We start from the raw sequence: 11,042 nt of genomic DNA, 5'->3' as shown, positions 1-11,042 counted from the left end.
TCAGCATTGCTGATTGCCGGCCTTCGCAATTCTGCCTTTGCCAGTTGTACCACCGTGCGCCTCCTATTCCAGCTGAGGTCGGTCCCACTGAGAGGTTTCATCCGGTCTCACCGAAAAGCCTAAACTTCAAAAAGAGGGATTTTGTCAAGGGATCCAGCTACATTTTTTAGACAGAAAAACTATAACTTTGATGAGGGTTCAGGCTAAATATCTACACTCCCATTAGTTAAGAGTAAGAAAAGGATGTAACCGACTTATTTTTGTAACTTCCCTTTTTCTTCTCATCTGTTAGATATAAAAAGTTGAGACACTTATTTTGAAACGGAGGGAGTAGGTTTGATCGTGATTGAAAAAAAAAATAGAAGCATTCCTTGGCTCAAAAACTGTGATGCTGGTATATTTCGTACCTATCTTAGTATTCGGCTCGGGCCCATCCACAAATGTTGTCAGAGATAACGTTGCCGAGGCGGTACAACGGGGGTTGTTAGGGTACGTGCATAATCGATGCCATGTCTTGCGCCGCCTCTCTATTTCTGATGGAACAACGCGTGAGTTCTCATCCGATCTAAACAGAATGAGAGGAACCATGCTGCTTCCCCGTGTTGTGAATCTGCTGGTCACTAAATCCGGCGGCCGCCGCCCGCCCTTCGACCTGCACCGCATCGATCCCTCAGGCTTGTTCTACCCTACCGGATCACCAAAACCGGCAAATCCAGCTCCGGCCACGGCTCGGCTTCCTTCCGCCGCCATATCCTTCGACTGGTCCTGCCCATGGCAAGGATACGGCTTCATGGATTTCATGGCCCTCAACAACGACATCGTCGCCGTGGACCACACAGGCCACACCCTCATCTACGACGGGGCCTCGCGCGCTGTCCGCGGCATGAACCAGATGATAGACCCGAGGCGCACCTCCATGTCCGTCACCGTCCGCGACGCCCTCTACGTCATGGACCTGCGGTCCGAGGTACACTACTTCAAGGTTTTCAGCTACGGACGACCACCACCCGGGCATCGCCGGGAGGGGGACTGGTACTGGAGCCGTCTAGGGCCGCCGCCTCTCGATCCCGACGACCACCGGCACGTACTCGTTCGAACGTAAAGAACGGCGTGTGGAGCAAGGCCGGCGAGTGGGCACTGCCATTCAAAGACCGTGCGGTGTACGCCCCAGAGCACAGCCTCTGGTTTGGCTTCTCGGCCAGCGACGGGAAGCTCTGCGCCGCCGACATGACGCAGGCGACGGCGGCGCCGGCCCTGGTGCACGTGTGGGAAGAAGATCTGCCACCTCCAGAGGCATGGATCCCTACGGGGGAGCACATCTTGCCGCTGGGCTCTGGCAAGTTCTGTGTCGCGAGGTTCTTCAGAAGAATTAAGCGGAGGAACTTGAGATTTGAGAGCATTGCGTTGCTCGCCGGTGTGGAAGTTGTCAAGGATGTTGGGCAAGGAAGCCTCGAGATGATCAAGCACAAGTGTAAACGTTACTTCTTCAAGGACAATGAGGTGAAGCTGTTGTGACGCTCAACAAAGGCGTACTTTTAGATCAAACACCGTTTATACACGCTGAACCTGGCCTGTTGCAATAAGATCTGTCATGCAATGCAAGTGGTCGTATTCGTATCCTACTGAATGTGTGGAGCTGCGGATGTGGTATGTTCTTCTGCTACATCAGGCCTGCCGCTTCTGAAAAATGCATGTTACATCTTACATCAGCCGGAACCCCTATTAGTTTAGAACATCAGCAATTCAGCACGAACCAGACTGTTCGAGGTTCATGCTTTAACAGTAGCAAACACACAGTCTACCTGTCCTCATTAGTCATTACATTCACTCGATCAAACTAGGAAACGAGCACCAGGTTTCAAGCATCTAGTTTATGTATAGCATTCACTCTACGGGATGTTCCTTCATCAACCAACATGCGAATGCGATACAGCAGAAGCAAAAGAAACGCATCACATAACAGAGTTCAGAGTAAGCACCTACCTAGATTAAGCATTACATAGCATCCCGAGTCCTCAAATATCCCCTCCCCAGTCATGAGAGGAGATGTCCATACCTAGCCCATCTTGACATATGTGCCAAGAGCGTCCAGGAGGCCTTCCGAACGCCCGTGGAAGCCAAGAATTTTGCCGCCGGCTCCTGGGAGCTTGAATGCCGTGCCTGTCTCCTCCCTGTACGGCCCAAAAGTGCGGCGGTTGCTCACAAAAGTGAGCGACCTGATCACGAACCAGCCGTTAAAGAAGCCGTAGTGGCCTCTGATGTTTGTCAAGTGCTCTCCTGGCTCCAAACAGATCTAGACATGCCAAAAATGAATTTATTTGTCACTATCAAGTCATTCACAAAGTGACACCCATCCACATGAAGAAATATGATGGTTGTTGCAAGCGTAACTTGTACCTCCGAGCGCTTGCCCCCAGATCCTCCCCACAGCTTGGTCTTTTCCTTCTGGCCATCCCGCTCATACAACACCGACATGGCGTCGACCGCGGCGCCGTGGCGAACAACCACCTTAATGATACGGTTGACACCACGCATGTCCATCTTCCATGGTTTGCCGCCACCACCGCCGCAAGGACCCATTTTCACAACCGACCCCTGCATTTGAGAAACAAGCGTCAGGAGGTGCCTAGCCAGATTGAAGCTATCATAATTTTTCTACATTAGATACACAATTACCGTTGAGCACTGATTATCACAAGTGGAACTCTTCTTATCATGCTTCTTCTTGCTCTCATGATTGTTGATATTGATATTGATGCGAAATACATTTTGGATAACAAAAGTCTAAGAGTCCGACGGTAACCCATCGTGCAGGGCCATGGGCTGCCCTTCGTTTGATCCAGTGAAGCATGGCGCGTGCATGCACTTCATCTCATGCTCCTCCATCTCATGGTAGGGCATCTTGGCTGTGCAGCCATACTCCGCATAGGGGCAAAGGACCTGGATAGACTGCAGTATACGCTCTACTGCGAAGCACCGGGTGCAGCCAGACTTGTTCTTCTCCGGGAGCTCCACATAGCAGGTCGAACAAAGAAGATGCGGATGAAGAATATCAGAAGTTTCCCACTGTATATAAGAAAGAAAATGTGCTATACTTTATGAGCATGATTATTTGCGAAACTGAATGCTGAAAAGTAAAGTTTAATTGCTGAAACTTATAATCATGGGGTAACTTGGAAACGCTGTACAGGTCGCAAATTCACACTAGAATGGTTTGACAAGAAATGTTAAACTAGAGCTGTATTTAAAAAGGATACATGCTAGGGGAAAAAAAATCTGATGAAAGGCATTTCAAATGATCTGTGCAAAGTGCTTATACCAAAACTGCTCGGTGAAAAGTATAAAGAGAAAATATCGTCCATGAAGCAGAGAGTCAATGCAGAACAGGGTGATGAGGAGGTTGTGAAGGAATTTTTCGAATACTTCATCCGAAGCTAGGAATGAAAAAAATTTGAGGAGGCTGCAGAGCTGGAAATAAAAAAATCCTCAATAATCGAAGAAGAAATAGTAATCAACGCAATGCCAAGCAATACAAAATTACACATGTACTCCCACTGTTCCTACATATAAGATGTTTTAGCATTTTTCTGATACGCATGTATCTAGACCCATTTTAATGTGTTTGTTCACCTATTTCAATCCGTATGTAGTCTACATTGAAATTATCTAAAACATCTTATAGAAGAACGGAGTGAGTAAGTCTTTAACTCCTGTTCCTATTTGAGAAGACCTTTTTTGATCAAGTGAACAATATACATGGCCTACAGATTTTAGTGTAGCTCGAATAATACCAGGATTAGGAGAACAAAATACATTGGGCAGGTTGGGATAAGTTGCTCAAATCAAAGAGCTTGGCTGGCATTAGGAGAACAAAATACATTGGGCAGGAGAACAAAAAAGACCACGTATAGAACGAAAATTGCGATACAAGCATGAGAAACGTGGATAGCAGTACATAATCCTGAATCAGTCTGCCACACAGTCCTCTTGCTGGAACTTGTCAGAGCGCAGCCCGGTGATGTTGAACTTGCTACTAGGAAGTGTAAATCTGGTACCAACTTGCAACTTCAATTGTACTACCCTGCAGCTAGCGATTCCTGTGCCAAATAGCTGAAACCATGATAGACATGGTTCCTTTCCAACGAAAAAAAAGGAGATCGACAACGCCTCCCCCAGCGACGGCGTCCTCCTCCGCCGCATTCCGCCGGCGGCGGAGCAAACCCTGACAGTAAAACATAAATCACTCCCCCGTCCATCAAATCGCTTACCGTCCGGGCATGGCATTGATATCCCGACGCTACGCAACGGCGGATCAAACGAGGTAGTTTAATCGATTGATAGCAATTCGCTCGGGGAAGGGAGAATCTTGTAAGAAAGGGGTGTGAAGAGGTGACCTGGAAGACCGGAGGCCGGAGGGGGCTGAAGCATAAGGTGCATTCCAGGCCCTCAAGGTCGACGGTGGCGTTCGGGCCGACGGCCTTCATCTTCCTGCTGCTGCTGCTGAGGCGGCGGCGGCTCCTCTCCTCCGTCGCCTCGCTTCTCTGCAGGCTCGCTCCGGCCTCAGTGCCTCTTGGCTTTGATTCGGGGGTCGCGGGGAGTAATGGCGAGGCGGCGCTGGTCAAAAGGTGCTTGATTGAAGTGACAAGTCACGAGAAGGCATGGGAAAGGCGCTAGGCGGCCCTGTTTTTTTAGGTTGGTCATAGTGAGGAGTAACTTAGGCTCGCCATAGAGGGAGTAACTTAGCAAGTAATATAGCATATTTCAAGACAAGTTTGCTTATGTGGCATAGAGTTAATGAAGAGAGAGGTGTTTGGAGTACTGTAACATAACGCAAGCCAAAGCAAAATGAGTCTATAATGTAATAAATGCTATCATCTATGATACTACTTGTATGTTATTTTGCACTATGAAGGTCGTAACAAAGACTAGTATCATATGCATGACACTAGTCTAAGTTACTCCCCACTATGACTAGCCTTATACTAGTGTCATGCATATGACACTAGTCTAAGTTACTATCTTCATAGTGAGCATCTACGACAGACTGAGCCGGTATATCATCTTGAGATTTACGAAGTCATCGTAGACGTCTCATCATCAACGGGAACGTCTCCTCTCACTAAAAGCACATTGCCGAAAATGCTGAAATAAATTCAGAAATATTACAAGCATCAGGACTCAAACCCTGATGGACTGAAAATACCACTGGTCCTCTAACCATCCAACCATAATGTTGAGTAAATAGGCAATTTCTTGATTAAATTAATCCACGAGTAAATCACTAGCATGGCATTGATGCAAATAAACGCATACTGATATTCAGTCAAACTAGCACATACTACGCTAATTGCAGAAAGATCTACGTATAATGCTAGCATGGCTAAAACAGAAAACAATAGGAGCGGGATAAACGAATTATACCCTCCAGTAGGCCATGCAGAGGCCGCGGCTTTGGTGGCAGCAGCGGCGTCCTCGACGGCCTTCTTGTCAGCTTCAGCTTTCTCGGCGGTGGCACGTTCGGCGTCGGTGGACATGGTGATGATGAAGGCGACGCAGACGCACAGGAAGTAGACGATCGGAAGTGAGCAGTCGCGTAATTGCTGCCCAAAAACCTATTCGCCCCTCACCCCGTACAGGAACCAGAAGGGCGTGGTTTCAGAGACCTGCTCTCCCGTCGACCGTGTACGCGGCGGACGGGATGGAGTCACCGGCGGCAGCAGCAGCAAAGGAACGACGGTGGGCGTGCATGTGAAGCATATGTGATCTGTTCGTGGCGGCTAGGGTTAGGAGACACCGCACACTTATATAGGCGCAACCGCGTGGAGAGACGTGGGCTCGACCCACGTCCGAGTCAGGTGTGAGCTCGGCTCGGCTCAATCCCGCAACCCGCGGCGCGTCGTGACGAGGCGTGGCGTGGCGAGGCGGGCGGCGGAGGAGGAGTGCGCAAGGGCCTCTTCTCTTCTCAAGCTCCAACAGCATGTAGAAGAGAAACCCTTATAAGGAGGTCCAACTCCTCTTCCACTTCCGGGGTGGGACTAAATTTCCCACTACACCTAGTGCCATATAACCCACATGGGCCCTTAGAGATTTTTCAGAAATTGCTATATGGGCCTAGAGCCCATCTCAAATTTCAGCAATCCCCCACCAGATCTCGAGGGCCCATTGTGTCCTCTGTTCCAATTACTGTTTCGATATACCCGTATTTCAGTGAAGACCTGTTAAGGCCGAACTTCACCTAGAGCAAGTAGCTACACACCTTCACAACTGAACAATGGACTATACCTTGAATTGTTAGTTTGGCGTAAAGAAGTCTCACCACATGTCTCACTAGTACTGGGCTGCCGAAGGCTGACCCCTCGGGTGGAGCATATAAGTCACACTCCTGGCCTATTCATGAGCTTACTAGAGATCACCCCAATCTAATAAACTGTGATCAGCAGTCGGGCTCATATAGGTGTATTCCTCCAAAGATCGCTCTGTAGGATAGCATCTTGCTTATATAAGCTTCAGAACACATTAAGACAGTAGTCATCTTACCATACAGTATCGAGAGTATCGCATCTCCAATGGAGTGGGTTAGTATAGTTACTCTCCTCAGTTCACCACTGGCTTGTTTTCCCAGGTCCTAATTCACGGGATCTCCGATCACATAGATTGGGTTACTACCATGGCAACTCATGTGGGTCTCATACCCATCTCCCTCGATGCATTATCTATCACAACACGTGATAGCCCTTTCGTAAAGGGATCTGCCAGATTCTTAGCCGTATGGACATAGTCCAACGCTATCACTCCGGAGTTTCTTAATTTTCTGACAGCTTTTAATCTCATTCTTATGTGTTTGGTGGACTTCATGTTGTCCTTTGAACTCTTCACCTTGGTGATGACAGTCTGATTGTCACAGTTCATAAGGATAGCCGGAACCGATTTATCAACCAATGGCAAGTCCATCAAAAGATCTCGAAGCCATCTCGCTTCAACACCAGATGTGTCTAATGCCGTTAATTCTGCTTCCATTGTCGATCTCGTTAAGATCATTTGCTTGCAAGACTTCCAGGAAACAGCGCCACCTCCAAGAGTAAACATATACCCAGTTGTGGCCTTCATCTCATCAGCATCAGAGATCCAATTCGCATCACTATACCCTTCAAGTACCGACGGGTATCCGGTATAGTGAAGTCCATAGTTCATAGTACCTTTCAGATAGCGCATAACTCTCTCAACAACATGCCAATGTACATCACCCGGTTTGGAAACAAACCGGCTCAGTTTGCTCACAGCAAACACGATGTCAGGCCTCGTTGCGCTCGCTAGGTACATCAGTGAACCAATGATTTGAGAGTATCTCAATTGATCTTTAGCCATGCCTTTGGACTTTTGAATCAACATGCTAGGATCATATGGTGTTTGAGATGGTGTGCAGTCCGAATATCCAAAACGACTCAACACCTTCTCAACATAGTGGGATTGCAGAAGTGTGATCCCACCCTCATTATCTCTTAGTAGCTTGATGTTCAAGATAACATCAGCCACACCAAGGTCTTTCATCTCAAAGTTCTGAGATAGAAACGATTTGACCTCCTCAATGACTTTGAGGTTTGTTCCGAATATCAGTATGTCATCAACATACAAGCACAGTATAACTCCTTCGCCCCCACCATGGCGATAATATACACATTTGTCAGCCTCATTAACAACAAAACCAACAGATGTCAGAGTTGTATTAAACTTATTATGCCATTGCTTAGGTGCTTGTTTCAGGCCATATAAAGATTTTATCAACCTAAACACCTTTCTTTCCTGACCATCTATCACAAAGCCATCAGGCTGTTGCATGTAGATTTCCTCATTTAGCTCTCCATTTAGAAAAGCCGTCTTAACATCCATCTGATGGACGAGAAGACCATGTGAGGCCGCCAACGAGAGTAATACTCGAATGGTGGTTAGTCTAGCCACAGGTGAATAAGTATCGAAGAAATCTTCCTCTTCTTGCTAGTCATAGCCCTTGGCCACAAGCCTAGCCTTGTACTTTTCAATCGTACCATCGGGCCTAAGCTTCTTTTTGAACACCCACTTACATCCCAGTGGTTTGCAACCATAGGGACGGTTAGTGATCTCCCATGTCCCATTAGCCATGATCAAATCCATCTCGCTACGGACCGCATCCTTCTAGTAGTCAGCTTCTGGAGAGGCATACACTTCTGAAATAGAAGTGGGAGTATCATCCACGAGGTACACGAAGAAATCATCACCAAAGGTCTTTGCAGTTGATACGTCTCCAACGTATCTATAATTTTTGATTGCTTCATGCTATATTATCTACTATTTTGGGCAATATTGGGCTTTATTATCCACTTTCATATTATTTTTGGGACTAACCTATTAATCGGAGGCCTAGCCCAGAATTGCTGTTTTTTTGCCTTTTTCAGTGTTTCGAAGAAAAGGAATATCAAACGGAGTCGAAACGGAATGAAATCAACTGGAGAAGTTATTTTTGGAAGGAAAGCTACCGGAAAAACTTGGAGTGCACGCCAGGGGAGTCCCAGGCTGCCCACGAGGGTGCGGGGCGCGCCCCCCTACCTCGTGGACAGCCCGGAGGTCCACCGACGTACTTCTTTCACCCATATATACCCACGTACCCTAATACTTCCGAAGAACAGAAGAGATCGGGAGTTCCGCCGCCGCAAGCCTCTGTAGCCACCAAAAACCAATCGGGACCCTGTTTCGGCACCCTGCCGGAGGGGGAACCCTCACCGGTGGCCATCTTCATCATCCCGGCGCTCTCCATGACGAGGAGGGAGTAGTTCACCCTCAGGGCTGAGGGTATGTACCAATAGCTATGTGTTTGATCTCTCTCTCTCTCTCTCTCTCTCTCTCTCTCTCGTTCTTGATTTGGCACGATCTTGATGTATCGCGAGCTTTGCTATTATAGTTGGATCTTATGTTTCTTCTCCCCTCTACTCTCTTGTAATGGATTGAGTTTTCTCTTCGAAGTTATCTTATCGGATTGAGTCTTTAATGATTTGAGAACACTTGATGTATGTCTTGCCGTGCGTATCTGTGGTGACAATGGAATATCACGTGATTCACTTGATGTATGTTTTGGTGATCAACTTGTGGGTTCCGCCCATGAACCTATGCATAGGGGTTGGCACACGTTTTCGTCTTGATCCTCCGGTAGAAACTTTGGGGCACTCTTTGAAGTACTTTGTGTTGGTTTGAATAGATGAATCTAAGATTGTGTGATGCATATCGTATAATCATACCCACGGATACTTCAGGTGACATTGGAGTATCTAGGTGACATTCGGGTTTTGGTTGATTTGTGTCTTAAGGTGTTATTCTAGTACGAACTCTAGGGCTGTTTGTGACACTTATAGGAATAGCCCAACGGATTGATTGGAAAGAATAACTTTGAGGTGGTTTCTTACCCTACCATAATCTCTTCGTTTGTCCTTCGCTATTAGTGACTTTGGAGTGACTCTTTGTTGCATGTTGAGGGATAGTTATATGATCCAATTATGTTGTTATTGTTGAGAGAACTTGCACTAGTGAAAGTATGAACCCTAGGCCTTGTTTCAAAGCATTGCAATACCGTTTACGCTCACTTTTACCACTTGTTACCTTGCTGTTTTTATATTTTCAGATTACAAAAACCTATATCTACCATCCATATTGCACTTGTATCACCATCTCTTCGCCAAACTAGTGCACCTATACAATTTACCATTGTATCGGGTGTGTTGGGGTCACAAGAGACTCTTTGTTATTTGGTTGCACGGTTGCTTGAGAGATACCATTTTCATCCTATGCCTCTCACGGATTGATAAACCTTAGGTCATCCACTTAAGGGAAATTTGCTACTGTCCTACAAACCTCTACATTTGGAGGCCCAACAACGTCTACAAGGAGAAGGTTGCGTAGTAGACATCACGCTCTTTTCTGGCGCCGTTGTCGGGGAGGCTAGGTAAGCGGCACTCACACCCCGTCAACTAAGCTCTTTTCTGGCACCATTGCCGGGGAGGTGAGTGCTTGAAGGTATATCTTTAGATCTTGCTATCGAATCTTTTTGTTTCTTGTTTTAGCACTAGTTTAGTTTATAAAAGAAAACTACAAAAAAATGGAATTGAGTTTGTCTCATAAGCTTCATATTTTTAATGTCTTTCGTGAAAATGTGGGAAGGAAAATTGTGCTCAAGCACTAGAAGAAGAATTACATAGAATGCTTGGCATAAAATATGTGAATGATGAGCATGATTGCAATGTTGTTATATGAATTCCTTGAATATCCATGATGCTAATGATATGCAAAGCCACAAGCTTGGGGAAGCTATGTTTGATGAAGATGATACTTTTTGTCCCCCAAGCTTTGATGAGCAAATTTACTATGATGAAAGCATGCCTCCTATCTATGATGATTATTGTGATGACACGTATGCTTTAAAGAATAATGATAACCATGAAACTTGTCATCTTGATCTTAATTTTCAATCATATGATAGTTATTTTGTTGAGTTTGCTCCCACTACTATTCATGAGAATAAATTTGCTTATGTGGAGAGTAATAAAATTTCTATGCAAGTAGATCATGAAAAGAATGCTTTAGGTGCTGGTTATATTATTGAATTCATTCATGATGCTACTGAAAATTATTACGAGAGAGGATCATATGCTTGTAGGAATTGCAATAATATCAAGTTTCCTCTCTATGTGCTTAAGGTTTTGAAGTTATGCTTGATTTGCGTTCCTATGCTAGTTGATTATTGTTCCCAGAAGTTGTTTGATCACAAAATCCCTATGCATAGGAAGTGGGTTAGACTTAAATGTGCTAGTCATATTCTTCATGATGCTCTCTTTGTGTTTTAATTCTTATCTTTTATGCGAGCATCATTGAAATCATCGTGCCTAGCTAGGGGCGTTAAACGTTAGCGCTTGTTGGGAGGCAACCCAATTTTATTTTAGTTTCTTGCTTTTTGGTTCTATTTAGGAATAAACAATCATATAGCTTCTGTTTAGATGTGGTTTTGTGTTTTAATTAGTGTT

General features: G+C 45.8%; 1 pseudogene; it reads right to left on the bottom strand.

Moving 5' to 3' along the window:
• Positions 1 to 1,938: 1,938 nt before the first annotated feature.
• LOC123130327 (jacalin-related lectin 3-like) lies at positions 1,939 to 4,611 on the bottom strand (annotated as a pseudogene).
• Positions 4,612 to 11,042: the final 6,431 nt, after the last annotated feature.

The sequence above is a fragment of the Triticum aestivum genome, chromosome 6A (genome assembly GCF_018294505.1).
Source record: "Triticum aestivum cultivar Chinese Spring chromosome 6A, IWGSC CS RefSeq v2.1, whole genome shotgun sequence".
In the NCBI taxonomy this organism is placed as follows: domain Eukaryota; kingdom Viridiplantae; phylum Streptophyta; class Magnoliopsida; order Poales; family Poaceae; genus Triticum; species Triticum aestivum.
The sequence above is the reverse complement of the archived record's forward strand: the minus strand, read 5'-3'. Positions and strand labels throughout refer to the sequence as shown.